The 17,378-nt window shown below is 27.4% G+C and overlaps 1 protein-coding gene across 1 annotated transcript in view; it reads left to right on the top strand.

The window, feature by feature from the left end:
• The first annotated feature begins 2,734 nt into the window (after positions 1–2,734).
• LOC129959439 (uncharacterized) overlaps positions 2,735–17,378 on the top strand; it is a 44,193-nt gene continuing 29,549 nt past the window's right edge. The window contains exon 1 of the mRNA XM_056072271.1: positions 2,735–2,934. The gene's annotated coding sequence lies outside the window, so the exon portion shown is untranslated. The remainder of the gene's footprint in view (positions 2,935–17,378) is intronic.

Here is a 17,378-nt window from a genome sequence, read left to right as displayed (position 1 = left end):
AAAATGCTGTTTCACAAATTCTATTCCTTTCTGTTGAGGTTTCTAATTTTGGCTGTTGAAATAATTAACTTTGCGCGAGGTGATTAACTGATTTTTGCAACTTTTTAACAATGAGCTTCTGATCACGCCTCTTATTGAAATTCATCATTAAACTTGAACGTTTAAAAAAAATCGCTTTGAAAAATTTTATACTCATTTTGGAAATTTGAAAGCGTTGTACATGTGATTGAATTTAAACTAAGAAATGGATGGAACTGAGGCTCGAAACTCAAGTTTCCCAAAATATTTGACATGTAAATGGATTAGTTCGAATTAAATTATTCAAGAAATAAACGTCTTCCAACTGTGTGAGATAGGTGTTTTGGGTGAAAGTTACCATTTTAGGTGCTCTCTTTATCGTATAAAGTCTTAGAAAGGTCTTTGTTGTCTAGTCATGATCAATAAATCGGTTGCAAAATATATCTTGTATTACTTGTGTAATTAAATTAATGAACAAATCAAGTCGGGAAAGTTAAGTCAGAATTTTCATGATTTTTCAGTTTTGTTGATACTCTTGTCATCTTTATTTTCAATGTTAAAATTGAAAAAGGATGAACAATTGGCCCACTCCAAAAAACAATAAATATTTCCTCTAATTTTGGTAACAAAATAATAATACACTACATTTGCTTTTTATTTTTACTTCTCTCTCTTGAATGGTTTTTTTTTTATAAAAACGATCCGCACTTAATAGAAAAAAATGGGTATCCAATCTTTTAATTTCTACGAAACAAATCTAATAATCGGCAGCACTGATGTGGTGTGTAAGTTTGGAGAGGGGTTGTGCGAGCTCACGTATCGTCTTCGTCATCTAACCGCGGTTCAAAATTACGAGGTCCTTCCTAAAATAGCCTTGGTGTTACTTTAAAAACTGGGCGTTAATATAACTTAACTAAAATTGATCGGCAGTTTTTTATTTTTTTAAAATCAAACAATTCTAAATCATTTAAAATCAAACAACTGCCATTTTTCAGCTCATTCTTTTTAAACTTGCAATGTAGTTTCAGGAAATTTGTCGGGTTGCTTTTTTCCTACGTTATCAAAAATAATTGTATGTTGATTTTAGAATTTTTACTTTAAAAAAAATGATTTTAGAATATAACTATGTTAATTGGGTGTGTTTGGCACAGCATTATCATATTTGACTCCAGCTAATTTTTATAGTGAAAATAATATTATGGACAAAGGTTTTATAATTTGGTTGTTATTGAACAAAATTTAAGACCCAAATTTCCAGAAAATGGATTGATTGCAGCTCTATTCTCTTGTAATTTATTATTAAAATGAAATGACATATTTTCAAGTTCTGAACAGTTGAAGTATAACGATATGGAAATTTATAACGCTTTTTAACGATATGGAAATTTATAATTCGTGATTTTAATTTCTTTCAAATTGTTTAAGATAACTGATCCAGTCATTATTTAAGAGTAAATTGTGAAATGGGCCTTCATTTTTAGATCCGGTGACTTTAGAGGAGTTCAAATATAAGTAGATTATGAGAACCACATTTTTTTTTTTTTTTTTTTGAAATACTTGTTTCCTGCTGTATTGTTTTTCTATAGTTTCCAAACTAAAAATTTATTATTTATCCTCTCTTTTTAGTTATTTTTCAAAAGAAAAACTAAATAACTTTTTTTTTCTAAATATTCCATTGTTTCGTCAGATTTTCTTAAATTTTTGATACAAATATTTTTACTTTCAACTACAAAAATTTATGTTCTAAAATTTTGATAAATGGTTTAAATTCTTTTATTTATGTAAACATTTTTCCAATAAATCTCTTTGCATAAAAATAAATGGCTAAATAAAATAAATAGCTCTGAAATCACTAGGAATTTACAATCAAATTCATAAATTATATTATTTATTTTCTCAAATTTTTGCTCACCCTAAGCTAACAATTTGAAGTAATTCATCTGCCATATCAATTAATTTAAAAAAGAAAAAAAAAATCTGATTTTCGACTAAATGAAAAAATAATTAATGACAGTAAAACATTTTTTTGTTATGAAGCTAAAAGAAATGTAATTTAAAAAATAGAAATTATACATTTTAAATTCTTACTCTAAGATATTTATCCTGGAACTACAATTGCATACTTTTATGAAAAAATTATTAGATAAGTAATTTCTGACAAATCATTTTGAACTAAAAATAAATTATTCATAAGCATTCAGTTTTTAAAAAATTACTCTAAAATGTGTAGTATTAATTAAAAAATATTTTGATTCGTCATAAAGTTTATTAATAGACAATTACTTGAGCGTTTCCATTGCATTTATTTATTAATCAAAGTAATTAGTTTGTATTTTTTTTGTTTTGTTAATGTTTTAACAAAAAAAATATTATTGCTTAAAATACTCAACATTATATATATATATATATATATTACTTAGGTCTGCAGAGAAATCTAATGTTTTTAAAAATTGTTTACTTTTATCGTAAACGTCCAAAATGAAGAAACAAAATTTTATTAATGTCAAAATTTTTGATATAAAAGATTCTTAAATTGGATAATTGAATCAGTTTCTCCTCTCTCTCTCTAATGCTCCTGATTGACCTGCCACGAAGCCAAGCGGGATTTTCCCAAACTAGTCATGATATAGCCTAATAAAGTTCTCACTAGATGGCGCTACCTTTTAGGAAAGTTGTCCTTGCGCTTTTAAACTAGAGCAAGTCGGAGCGGCAGCTGTCTTGCATCCGCATCAAGTCGGAGGATAGGAGGATATTTATCCCTCCTTGTCTCAGACTCTTTCCAAATTCTGGAGATGCAAGCCCCTAACGCATTTCTCTCGAGCGAGATACAAGCTTAGTTCCCGCATCAGAGCAGGCCTTGTGCCACAGCGTGTCTCCGAAGGGTAGACGACGGCTATATATACATTGTTTGGAAAGGTAAGTGTTCAACTTTGCTGCATTAGACCAAAACTTTTTTCTCATAAATTAATTATTCAAAACTGCGGATTTATTATAATATAGATTAATATTTCGCAGGAAAACTTAATTATTCTCTTTGAATTGGGAAGCATTCCGTGTAAAACATTAACCAAAATTTTTTAAAAAAATTTTACATCATTAAAAGTTAATAAGTTTCTTTAAACTTTTTTTGTGGAGTGCTTTTACCTAAATAAATTAAATATCTATATCCAACAGTTAATTTTTAAGTAAGTCTTTATGTTTTATTGCAAAAATTTATAAGAGAGTGATAAATGGTTTAAATTTTTCTATTGATAAAAATTTTTTTCCAATAAATCTTCAGGGGGAAAATAGCTTTGAAATTTCGTACAGTTGAGTTATTTTTTATCTAAGTTAATTTATATTAGGGAAGCACGTGTAAAATTAATGCTAAAAAATTATACTTGTTTATTTTTCATTTTATGAAAATTGTTTAAAATATCATTTAAAATCGATTTATCTTTCGCATACCTTTCACTTAAAAACTTTTTCTTCTTGAAATTTAATCGCGATAGTGAAAATTTATAAAATCAATATCATTCAATACTTATTATAATTACTATATTTTATTATATATAATCAATCATGATTTATAAATTTTCAGTCTAAAATGAAATTAGATGCATTTTAAAAGCAGAAATTTTGCATTTTTATTCTTAAATAACTTTGAAAATTAAATATTTGTCATAATGTGCTAAATAAATTCTTGTGTTTTTTTTAAATTGATTAATTAAATTTAAATTTTAAATTTTAAATTGATATTAGATAATAAAAAAGAAGCAATATTTTGAATCCAATTTTGAAAGAACAGTTTGTAAAGGGAGCCATTTCCCATGAATTTTTTATGAAATCTGCAAATTCAAATCTAATTAAATAAATATTAAAAATAACTAATTATTGCATTTTTTTATTATTTTAATTGATATTTTTTCATTCTTTTTTTACTTTAAAATTACTGAGAGCTTTTTTTGACCAAGGGTTTTAAGATGATTTATTATGTATTTTAAAGATGTATTTATTAGAAGAATGAAAGATTATCTTTCATATAAAATATTTCACTTAATAAATAAATTATTTATAATTTTGCAATACATTTTCGGAAGATATATTTGATAAAAGGAATACTGTATATGGTTATTTTATTTTGAGTAATACATTTAAAAACCTTCTTCTAAATTGTATTTATGAAAGTTTAAAACTCTTTCTGTTACTGATTGTCAAGTTAAGAATTCTTAAAATATTTTGAAACTGCGAGAATAGAAATTAAGAAATTGCTATTCTCACTAAATAATAGAATAGCAATTACGAAATTACTGAAAAATAGTGAGAATAGAAATTACGATATTACTGAAAAATAGTGAGAATAGCAATTACGAAATTACTGAAAAATAGTGAGAATAGCAATTAAGAAATTACTATTCTCTATAAATAATAGTATAGCAGTTAAGAAATTACCGAGAAATCGTGAGAATAGCAATTAAGAAATTACTATTCTATTCTCCAGAAATTGCTATTTTTATTTTATTATTTTATTTTTTTATTTTATTTATTTTATTATTTTATTTTTATTTTTTTTATTTTATTATTTTATTTTTTATTTTATTTATTTATTATTTTATTTATTTTATTATTTTATTTTTTATTTTATTTATTTTATTATTTTATTTATTTTTTATTTTATTTATTTTATTATTTTATTTATTTTTTATTTTATTAATTTTATTATTTTATTTTTTATTTTATTTATTTTATTGTTTTATTTTATTTATTTTTTATTTTATTTATTTTATTGTTTTATTTTTTATTTTATTTATTTTATTTTATTTTTATACTTCTTACTAATTTTAGAAATTTATCAAAAAATATAAAATGTTCACACTTGTTCATGAATTTGTATTTTCAAATACAGCAAAAGCAATTATTTTTCTATTTGAAATCACATCTTTTGTGAATTATTTAAAACATTTTTTTAAATCTTTTTATAAAAAATTTCCAAAAGCACACCATTAAAAATTTTTAATATATAACGGAAACTATTTCATGAACCCATAAATTAAATAAATTACAGAACAGTTCTTCAAGCAAATATACATGTTTCTTTCGTTCAAATATATATTTATTGCTTATTTTTTGCATATATCATCACTAAAATATTTATTGCATAATTTTAAAATAAGATTTAAACTTTGAGTACAAGTTTTAAAAACATATTAATGCTATATTTATATTAGAAGAAAAATGCTTCCAATTTATAGCATTTAACAGAAAATTAAAACATAGCTTTTTTGAGGTTCAAAAAAGCACTTTTTAACTGAGAGTCTAATAAGTTGTACATAAAAAAGTCAATTCTAAAATTAAAATTTGAGATATTATGTTCGAAAAAGTGTTACGTAAAATCCTATCTTCAATGTGACAGTATTGCTTTTCAATTTCTGATGCAAAAGCTCATAATGGTTTCGAGTACACATAGCATAAAATTATTATATGAAAGTGTTATGGCAACAGGCCAAAAAAATTTAACAAACGCTAAAATGCAATATTGATTCTCAATATTTTTGTATTTGTGTTTAGTTTGCAATTTATTGCTGTCTTTTAATATCTAGGACAACGGTAAAACCTTCTGAAAACGCTTTTACCCTCGAAATTTCTTTAATTTATTCACTAAGAAATTAATCTTTTATTTTAGCTTGATATCTGTTTTCTAAAATTGTATTTTCTATTTTAAGTAATAATCACCTTAATGTTATTAAATATGTTTGCTAATTTTAGAAATTTACCCTTCAATTCACGATTTTTAAATTTCAAAATCAAAAGTTTTGATTCGGGAAGTTTATGTGTAACAGAAAAATATACAAATATTCGAAACTGAATTGAGTTAATATTAAATAGATTTTAATGTATGTATAAAATTTGATACTGTGTGCATGATGTTATTTTTCCTCTTCTCTCATATTTGATATAATTAAAAGTTACAGAAACTTAAAACTTTTGTAAAACTTTTGGAAATTAACTTTTAATTATTCATACATGAAATTATCTTAATCAATTGCTGCTCTTGTTGAAACAAAAATTACACCACATTTTTCACATTTAACATAAAAATTTTTCATGTTTGGAATGTTTGTACCGTTGTCTATGGTCAGAAAGTATTAGAAAGTGTCCATTCCCACCTATGTGAACCTCAAAAAGAGGAACGCATGATGCAGAGGAAAAAGAGGAACGCAACTCATGAATTATCCAATAAACGACTGAATTTGTATTAAGAAATCATATGCCCTCACTTATTTTACAACAGCAGCAGTTAAATAGTACTAAATTCTTTTTCTGTTCAGAGCTTAAATTTTCTAAATTTATTCATGAATTTTAATAAAAAGGGTTAAATCGTTATAGCGCTATAGATTCAAATACTCCATCGATAAAACAAGTAATACTGTTATTCCTGCATTATAAAGGGACGATGGAATATCGATTTAAAATTTTGCCGATACTTTTCCCTTTTGTGACATTTCCAGATGACTTTTGATTTTAGCATACTTTTACCGATAAAAAATATTTATTAGGATTTTAAACATTAAGTAATTGTATGACTTTTCAGTGCATATTCAATTTAGTCCCACTCAGTATAGTCAGTTTTATATTGTGCAGGCATTTTGATAACATGGCTTCCTTCAAATAAACTGCAAATTTTATTCTATGAAGTCATTTCATACTCCAAAGAGAAAAAAAAATTACTCTTGCTCTCCCTTTTCTTTCAAAGCTGAAAATATGCTTTCATTTTGCATTTTTTCCCTTCTAAGGATTGGAAAAAATTGAATAGATGCTAATTGTTTGCCTTATAGGAAAACCTTATGCAGATCATTTCATTACTTAATTAAAGGACCCCTTGTAGCACTCTTGTTTTTATGTTAGCAATGTTTCTACTTCCTTAGTAAGGCTACCGGAAATTGCTTCCAGAAATAAGGTATCATGATGTCCCTATTACTACAAAATGAACAACTTCTCTTACGATAGGAGTGTTGAATGAACTGTATGGTCTTTTATACTCCGCCCTTATCTATCAAGGCTCATTTCATGATTACACTTTTGCATTTAGCGATTATTAACACGATCTATCAAATAAAATTGTATAAATAAATAAATCCAGTGTAGGTTTTCATCATGGCATTGAAGCTTTATGCAAATGCCTTCGTTGCTTATTCAAGTGATCCATAATGGCACTCCATTGTTATGCTGAGTGATCTTGCTCTTCGTGGGTGTGTTCTGTCCAAATAACGAAGATTCCTGGCTGAGCATCCTTTCGGGTAAATAACGAGCGTGCTCAGTCATTTATTAAGCGCTTATGTAGTATTATTACCGTGAAATACGGCCAACTTACGTCTGCTTATTATGAGAGGAAATCGATCCGTTTGGCTGTAGCTTTGGTACTAGCTGGTTATTAGAATTGAGGACCATTTTCTGAAAGCTTTGAGTAGGCTAAACACACCCAACTTCCATTCTACGGAAGTAGATCAATTTATTTTCACTTTAGTTTTCTGTAAATTGAATATTTTGTTAACCTCTTGTATTGAAAAGCAGTGCTTGACTCGTATTACTGAATCTTGGAAATGCTTAAGTATTTGAGGTATTCTTCCCATTCTTCTATGAATGGAGATAAATGTTCAACATAAAATGTGGCATTGAATTATTTTAAATAAATTTGTAGCTAAAATTATTAAAGTTGAAATCCATATATAAGCCAAGGTATTTAATTCATTGTAGAACAATTTTGTACATTTCATTTCTATTAAAATTAATAAAACTTAGAATATTTAGTTTAGCATTTCACTTGGACGTCAGTTTCAAGACACAAATATATTTAAAACGTGAAGTTGCCTTTTGAAAAGCCTTTGCCCTTTATTTTCGAAAAAAAAAAAAAATGTGGAAATAGTATTTGCACAATTTTTTTCACGATTTAATGCTTTTATCTTTCTTGCAAACACAGAAATAAAAAGTTCCAGTAGCTTTTCTATGAAGAAGTTAAATGACAAAACTTTCTCTTTAATCTTTAAAACTCTTTAATCTTAAACTCCTTCTTAGAATTAGTAGCGTAAATAAATAAAACTTAGAATTTCTGTATTGCAAGGGCTTAGTTTTTCTTTTTAACAAATTTCGTTTCTAACTGCATAAGTTGCATATTAATACCTTAAGAAAATAATAAAAGCAAATGAATAAAATTAATTTCCATATTCAGTAAAGGCTCCTTAATATAAAAAAAAATTAACTCTTTACTTGATAATTTTTTTCATAAAACTGGATTAATTCTTAATCGATAAAATGAACAAAAATGAAATTCTATCCCTTTTCCGAAAATATGTAGATTATATAAGTGAAGATTTAAAAGAACATGAGCTTAGACAGAGCTAACAAAAGACATTAAATATTTATTTTAATTAAAACAATTTCTCACAGAACAAAGAAGATCTTTTGTTTACAAACTTACTTTACGATCTGAACGAAGGAATGGGAAAAAAAAGTCCTTGACACAAAACAGTCTTACAAAGTCCCGAACCAATTTCCCTAAAGCCTTTTCCCTTTCAGTGTTTGATGGGAGGGGGAAAGATATTACTTGCGCTTTAAAAAATGGACCCTGAGAGAAAGCTAGGGAGAAACTACGTGAGCCATAATTAGATCCCTTGAGGCAGCAATCCCTGTTGACGCGGAAGGAAAAAGCAGCATTTTTACTCACGATAACTCACGATGAGATACTGAGAAAACTTTTGCTGAGTTCCACATTCATCGAGGGAATCCTTCGTGAGTTGTGAAAGCTCATATGGAAATTTCTGGCTGTGTATTATACATAAAATTTGAGCTATTGGGGAATTGAAGCAGTTATTGTTTCATGCCCTGCCGATTGCATTTTTGTTTGGCAACCATTTTTGAACGCCTTGCATGCTCTCTGAAATAATAAAATGTGATTTTCCTCGAGCGTGTTTAATTAACATATTAATATATTTTGGAAATAAAAAATAGGGATATCAAACTTTCAGTGTCTTGCGCATGAAACGGTCTTTCAACAGAAATGAATTAAGTATTATAAATACCCTACATTTGGTTCAAAATATGAATTCAGTTAATTATTACTATTATCAATATTATTTGTTGGAAAAATTAATTCACGAAAGAATTGGAAGAATTGATTCACGGATTCCGAAAGTCACGGAAGAATTGATTCATGACGATATATTTAAAAAATCTTTCCTTTGAATCAACATTCACAGAGAAAGTCCTCTATGAGTTTTGAGATATTGAAATTCCTGACTGTGCATATTATATATAAATTTTAGATGTTGAAAGGTTAGATGAAATTAATTTTTCATCCATTTTTGGATCAACATTTTGTTTATCAATAATATTTCTACATAAAAAAAATCAATTATTATGTGTGAAATAAATTTCTTTAAAAGTCCACTTAATGAATGCCTTAATGAATTTTGGAATTCCGAAAAATGAGTATCGGAATTTATAATTACATTTTTAGCAAGCAAAAAGAATTTGTAATGATTTGAAAATTCCTTTGTACATTGGAATGTATCCCTGTACATTGGAATGTATTTGTCAGCTTCGATGTAATTTACGAAGCCTAAAATCTGGGTTCATTTAAAAATTAGTTGATCAAAATTAAACTTTATTTATTATTACTCTTATTATCAAATGTTGAAAAAGTGATCTACGGTATCTATATTGAAACAAAGTGAAGGCATTAGTTGCCCGACTACCCAAAGAAAATTCCACTCATATAAGAAGTAATCCGAGAGGGATTAGAGCTCATATGGAAATTCCTGAGTGTCTATTATTACTCATGAATTCTATAATGTTACGTTTAATCTATTGTTCTTAAAATTAATTTCTGAAGATCAACAGACTGTTTATATAACTTAGTTATAATTTTTGAAAATATTTTGTGCCATCAGAGGTTAATACAATACGATTATCCTCCGGCGTATTTTATTAAATAAGAGTTTTAAATTTGAATATCAGCAAAATGCCTTGAGTACATATAGTTTTCCTTGGAATTGAAATAAACTTCCATGTTTCCTAAATAGATCACCAAAAGTTGCAATAATTATGACTAAAATATGCCTCCTTATTTTTTACGTGCCAATATCATTATAACTTTTTGCTGAAGGACAATATTCGCGGAAATCGAAAATGAAATATTGAGGAAACTTCTCTTTAAAATCTTCACTAAATGAAAGGAGTCTTCTCTTAGCTTTAAGAACTTATATGGAAACGTCTGGATGGATCAAGATATTGATTAGCTATAGAAATTAATTTCTTATGCAAAATGACTGAGCATTATGCTTAGTAATATATTCAAAGAAACTAATCATTGAACATAAAATCTGATTTTCCAAAACGGAATTACTTAATATATATTCATAGTTTTCGAAATTCTTGAAATATATATGCCAGCCTTTTAAATAAAACATAAATTGATAACAATTTGGGTATCGACGGAGCTGAAATAAGTCTCTGTTATTGTTTTCTTGGTCGGTTGCTAAGAAACTTATAATCGTACAAAAATCTTGATTTCAAATGTTTTGCTCTTAAAAAGGAAATCGATAACTTTTTCCGATTTAAGAAATAATGAAAACTCGTATAAATCGAAATAGTCCACTGTAAGTTATGAGACTTCATATTTAATTCTCTATCATGTACTTGAATTTCGGTGTATCAAATTTTTGTGTTAGTTCCAGAAGTTCATCTCTAATGCTTATCGTTTTGCTTATTAACTTTGAATAATTTGTGCTTTATCAATTAATCCTTTTTCATAAAATTATAATTTTTTTTTTCGTATTTTGGATGCGATGGATTTTGAAAATTCAGAAATATGTATAGAATTGAAAGTTTTTAAAAAAATTCCCGTGAATAAAAATAGAATTTACACAGTTTATTTAGTGATAAGCAGTTTAAGTGAGGAATCTTACGTGATTAAATTTTATACTTGTAAATTTCTCTTAATTGTAAAAGGTTCCAAAATTTCAAAAATATGCATGCATTGAATTTTTTTCAAAAACTTCCCCTAATGAAACGCATAAATATTCCTATAGGTTTTGCATGGTCCTAAATGTTGACGTTTCCCAGCTATGAGTGAAGTAGAAAATTAAGAGTTTAAGCTATCTCTCACAACTCTAATCTTATGAGTTTTGAATTGCCATTTCACCTATTAATGACTCCTTGCCTGTTACACCGCGGATTTTACCATTGCAACTATTTTTTTTTTTATTTATTTAAAAGCTTGTTTATTCAAGAGAATTTTTATGCTAATAATCAATGAAAGATAAGAGAAATTCAAGTAAGATTCTATGTTTACCATCTTAAGTCGTTATTAGAAATTTGCATAAAAGGTAATATAATAGTCTTTCCTTATTTCCCCCACCTTAAGAAACTGCTCAAGTTAATAATACCATTGATTAAATTCAGGAATTATGCCAATCATTATCCCTAAAGTATGGAAATAAATTCTACGATAAATATTTTCGAACTTAAATTCAAATCTTAATGAATCGAAAACTTTCCAGGTGCAAACTCACTTGTTATCAGTTTTAAATAGTTATCTGAAACTTACAATAGATATCCTTATCATATAACAAAGATAAAATTGCTCAGTTAAAATGGAAAGATTTTGATTTCTTAATATTACTAAATGGATGATTCATCATTAGAGGATTAAGGAGATCAAAATCTTCTAACCTTTTTTGAGAGAGATGGGAAATCTTAAAGGATTGTAGGGAAGTAAATGTTTTCTTCTCAAGCTGGGGGTGGGGATAAAAGAGAAAAAAAAAGGAAACATCAACATGCAAGCATAAAATGCAGAAATTCTATTGAATGTATTTAAAATTTCTCTCACAAACTATCACTCAGGTTTGAAATCGGAAAATGCATAGAATCCCCAGAATTTTTTTAATATTTCTATGGTTTCGTGATCCTAGAAATAGCAGATTTGTGCTTAACAAAGTTTTCACCTGATTTGAAGGGAAATAATATATTTTTGCTTTCATATGACACAAGAAGAAGTCAAAGCATGATAAGCTAGGCTATCTAACAGGTAATAAATTTTACCTGATCTTTAAATTTGACCTTGTCCAAAAGCCTAGTAATTTACTAACTCTCTAGTTAAAATGAGTAAGTAGCACAGGCTTTAAGGACATGTTCTTTTTTGGTAAGTTCACAGAAAACTTATTTTAGATAGATCAGGTTCTTTCCTACCTGCACAAGAACACAGGTAAGCTCTTACGAGATAGTCTCTTTTGGGTGCAGATATCCACTTCTTGTACAAGGAACTCTATTGCATGAACAAGATATTTCCAGCCATGTAATGCTTTGTAATTCCAAATCGTCTTCGTATTCTTTACTTCTACAATAAGTTTATTGCAACAAAATGGCTGAGATCATGATTTAGGAAACAACAATAATAAATCAAGATTTAAACTCCATTATGAAGTTACATGACTACTGTTTAAAGAGCGAGTTTAATCATTTTAGTCTGTTAACCGGTTGATTAATTTATATTCAGTGCGTTTTGCATTGAAATATTTCGTCATACCCAGTTAACGGGTTAAATGTGGTTAGACGGAGAGGATAACATCTAAGTTGAAACTCCCATGTCACGCCAATATAACAAGGGATCATATAAATATAACTGTAGTAAAACCAGCCATAAATAAGAAGAAACTATTAGCCATTTATTGTGTACAGTAATCATTAAGTGTACAAGAAAATGTGATCATTTTTAAATATATTTAAAAGTGAAAAACAATGTTTAATTTACAAAATTATATTTAAAAAATGATTTAGTTATAAAAATATGGCAACATATACATTATAATTATTTGAGGAATTTGGTTGCAATAATGGATTTAGATTTATTATTTTCCCAAATCCAGTAACTAGTAATCAGCTAGGTTTAAAATTTTTCACCAATTACATTTTGTTAATTTACAAAACGCTGCAACATTGGTAATTTCAAGGATTCCCACAGAGCTTTCGATTGAATTAAGCATAATCACACTTTAATACTCTTAACGCTCTTTTAAAGCCCTTTTAGCACTTAACAGAAAAGTACAATTTTATACTTCAAGCTATAAAATACAATGAGGTGTTTACTACATTGTTACTTGTTATTATAATTGGAATTGTTCTTGTTCCCTTTAAATTTTTTTAAAAAAAATTGTTTCCATATTTGATTTTCAATTTTAATTATAGAATTTCGCTGAATAAATTTTTGTTAAAGTAAAAAGGACGATGAAAGTAAGTTGGTCGATTTTCTATTTTTCTCTATAAATCCATTTTTACTTTGTTTCAACTAAGCAAAAAAAAAAAAAAAAAAAAAAAAAAATGCATGGCTTCATTATTTTTTTTTTAAAAAAAAGAGTTTATTTTTATTTAAAATCATTCAAATGTTAAAAGTAATTCTTTAAAAAAGGACTTTCGAATAGACTTTCAAATAATTCAAACGGTCAATAAGTTTCAAATCATAACAAAGAAAAAACACAATGCGACTGAGCATAATAAAAATTTAAATAAAATAAATTCTTGAATTTTGAAGAAATAACAGCATTCAGGTAATTACTCTTTTTTAGACTTGCTTACTCTCTACAACAAGGTTTTTTTTTTTTTTTTTAGTGATTCGGGCTAGAACCTTAAAAGTTTTAAGAAAAATTCATCACATATTATGCAAGAGCTTTAAACTTCTGTCAAAGTCAATAATATATAGCGCTTCTTAAATAACCAAGAAAATTGCGAGATCAGCTACGACCACGCTAAAAGAAAAATAATGTAATTCATTTCGTCACTTTGTTGCAGCATCTTTTAAGCTTTCTTTTGAAAGGAAAAGCAAGTTAATTTATTTCGTCACTTTGTTGCTGCGTTTTTAAACTTTCTTTTGAAAATGGTAAAAGACCGTTTTCAGTAAAAATCTAATGCATCAGCCACCAAATGCCAGTATTCCCGACAGATTTCATATTTTGTTATAATCCAAACGATGAAAAAATTATCAGAAAAGTATATTTTTATGCTTTATTTTACACAATGTTGGTGTTAAAATGTATAATAAATGAGTTGCCTGAATTCTAATGCCACAATGAATTCCATTATTTGAAATGCTTATTATAAATACAAATATTTCAATGTGTGTAATAAAAACATCAACCTTCTGTTAAATCCAACTTTTGATTAATTGAAATCTAAGTATGCAGGAAATATCTTACTTTTATGCAAGTTTTAAATGGGAATAAAGAATAAAAGATTCAATTATTTCTCTTCAAAATAATTTTTAAAATCTATTTTTACAATTTTTGAAACTAATACCAGTTTTCTAACTACGTAATACATGAGGAATTTCTAACGCGGTGCATTTATTTAATGTAGAATGTATGTTAAAACGACAAGTATAAGTAATTCCTAAATCTTTTTTAACTGATTTTTCTGTTTCTTACATATTATTTTGAAAAAAAAAACTGTCTGAGAAACATTTTACTATAATCAAATAATACATTTTATTTAACTGTAAATTAGTCAGACACTCGATGTAGATTATACTACTAATACTACAACTATACCAGTATATGCAACTTATATTATACTAATAATACTTATAATATAACTAATACAAGTTTTCTAACAACGTAATACATGAGGAATTTATAATACGATGCATTTTTTTAATGCACAAAGTATGTAAAACAACAAGTATAAGTATTTTATAAACCTTTTTAATCTGATTTTTTTAAATTTACATATCACCATTTTGGAAAAAGAACAAAACTGTCTGGCAAACATTTTACTATATTTAAAGAATATATTTTATTTAACTTTAAATTACTCAGACACTCGATGTAGTTTATGGTTGTTGTTAGAGGCAGCAGGAGGCCATTTTTAGCTTTAACTTGATTTTCTGGAACGTTTCTGTACTATTAAAAGCATCAAAACTAGAACTACCTACTCTCAAAACGGATTTTACGACTCAGTTGAAATAATTTATTTTGAAAAAAGTGCACCAGCTGTTCATTAAGTTTTGTTCAGTGCTTTTATGTTGATTGTAGCACAGAGAATTCCATGAATCTGTTTAGAAATCAAATTAAAATATTCAAATATTTCTTAAATGAAGTATTATTAGTATTTTCACTATATTGTATTTTAAATCTATTTTATTAGAATGATTGGTAAAGTTCATTTTGAATTGAATTTTTTTACCTGTTATACCATCTTTACCACAAATAAAATTTTAGCAATAACGAACTTTTCATTTTCAAATTTAGAGGCTAAATGCATAAAAAGCAACAAAAAGTAAACGAAATATGTATAAATCGCCTTGAAAATGGTGTGAATAAAATAGTGAAGCAAAAAGTAAATCATGAAACTTGTTTAAATTCAATAGCGGTACAAAACTTAGTATACCACCTAGACAATGATTAATAGTACAAAAATGTGATCAGATTTGAAAGATTTAATAAAGAAAATTTGCAAAAAATTTTCAAGGGTTTTTTTTTTTTTTTTTTTTTTTTTTGATAGTATACAAGAATTTAAGCGAATTATTAGAAACGCGGAATCAATTTTGGAGATGTCTAATACATGGGAATTCAGTGCCGCATTAGAATAATTCAACTGCGAGCGTTTTAATACTTTTTGAAATAACATGTATAAATATTAAAAGAGCATATTCAATGTTTCAGAAAATCAAATGGGTCCTGACTTACGCCCAAGTTCTGAGTATCTATGTGAATTCTTAAATATATAGGACATGTTCATATAGATGTTTATATAGAGTCAATGGAAGCAAAAGCAATCACTACAATTTAGTTTCAACTAAATGAAACACAAAATTTGAAGACCCAAAACAGCAAATGAAGTGATTCATATACGAATATCCTACTTTAAAGCTTCATAGGAACAATGTTTTATGACATGATATCTGTGACAGAAAGTCCTGTTAATAAGTAATTTGAGAGTGTAAAAAATCGTTAATGTGAAGCTCTTACTAACTGAATGAACAGATTTTAGATTTTAGAACTTATTTTACTTCTTCTGGTCTTCAATTAAAAAGCTGCTCTAGTTTGAATCTGCCATTTGCATTTCTTAAATATTATCAGTATGGTTCTTCGTCTTAGATTGACTTCACATCGGATGGCAATATCAATCGATATCGTAGGAATGAAAAAAAAAATTATGTTTGCTTTTATTTTTTTTTAAATATGAAATAAATATAAATATTAATGAGATATTATTACATGGATACCCATCTGGTGGATATCACCAAGAAAAATGTAAGTTGTCAAACTAGATCGTCAATCAAATTAGTCTAACAAGTCTCTATCAGTCAAATTAGATAATCAGAAGCCTGCAAGTTAATCTAATAAATAGGTGAGTAAATATCGTTTACACTACCTTCATTCTAGAAATATGCATCCCATAGAAATCCGTTTGTTCTCTCTGGCCAAATCATGAAAATTAAAAAAAAAAAAAAAACTAAGTTGAAACACTAGCCTTACTTATTACTGCCTAAAATCTCTAAAGAGATACATATACATTACGTATCCACAATAAATACAATTCTTTTCAATCTCTAAACCTTCTTAACCTGAGAGGACTTAAAAGATTTTAAATGTGTCTTAAATTATTAGAAAAGTAACTCAGATGAATATCCATTGGATGGATATCGCCAAGAAAATGGCCCACCGCTAGTTACTAACCTCAGACCGTATTGTGTTAGCGATCGATATCATTAAATTACTCTTCGGCAATGAAATATTCTTTTGCAAGCTATTATTTTTAGGCATGTATTGCCTATGTATTATTATTATTCATGCATTGCCTATGTGATATTATTAAGCATGTATTGCCTAAAATCTCTAAAGAGATACATATGCATTGTGTATCCACTGTAAATACAATTCTTTTCAATTTCAAAACTTTCTTAACCTGAGAGGACTTAGAAGATTTTAAATGTGTCTTAAAATATTAGAAAAGTAACTCAGACGAATGTCCATTAGATGGATATCGCCAAGAAAATGGCCCACCGTTGGTTACTAACCTCAGACCGTATTGTGTTGGCGATCGATATCATTAAATTACCCTGCGGCAATGAAATATCCTTTCGCAAGCTATTATCGGAGAAGGGAAATCCAAGGCTGTGGTGAGGGTGGATGCTCCTAACATCCCTCAAATCTCTGGCGATTTCCTTTGTATCCCTCAGCCTTTCCGGCCAGTCGAAGACACGCACAGGTGCTTAAATGCTCCCTCGAGAAAGCAAGGACTGGACTTTCGTAGCAGTGTCATTTATTCCCTTGTTTTTAGTACCCCTAAGGGAAAATGTACCATTGCATTTCGTTCTGTTTCTCTTCATT

The sequence above is a fragment of the Argiope bruennichi genome, chromosome X1, assembly GCF_947563725.1.
Source record: "Argiope bruennichi chromosome X1, qqArgBrue1.1, whole genome shotgun sequence".
NCBI classification, from domain to species: Eukaryota; Metazoa; Arthropoda; class Arachnida; order Araneae; family Araneidae; genus Argiope; species Argiope bruennichi.
Note: the sequence above shows the minus strand (reverse complement) of the source record. Positions and strands in the feature narration are given on the sequence as shown.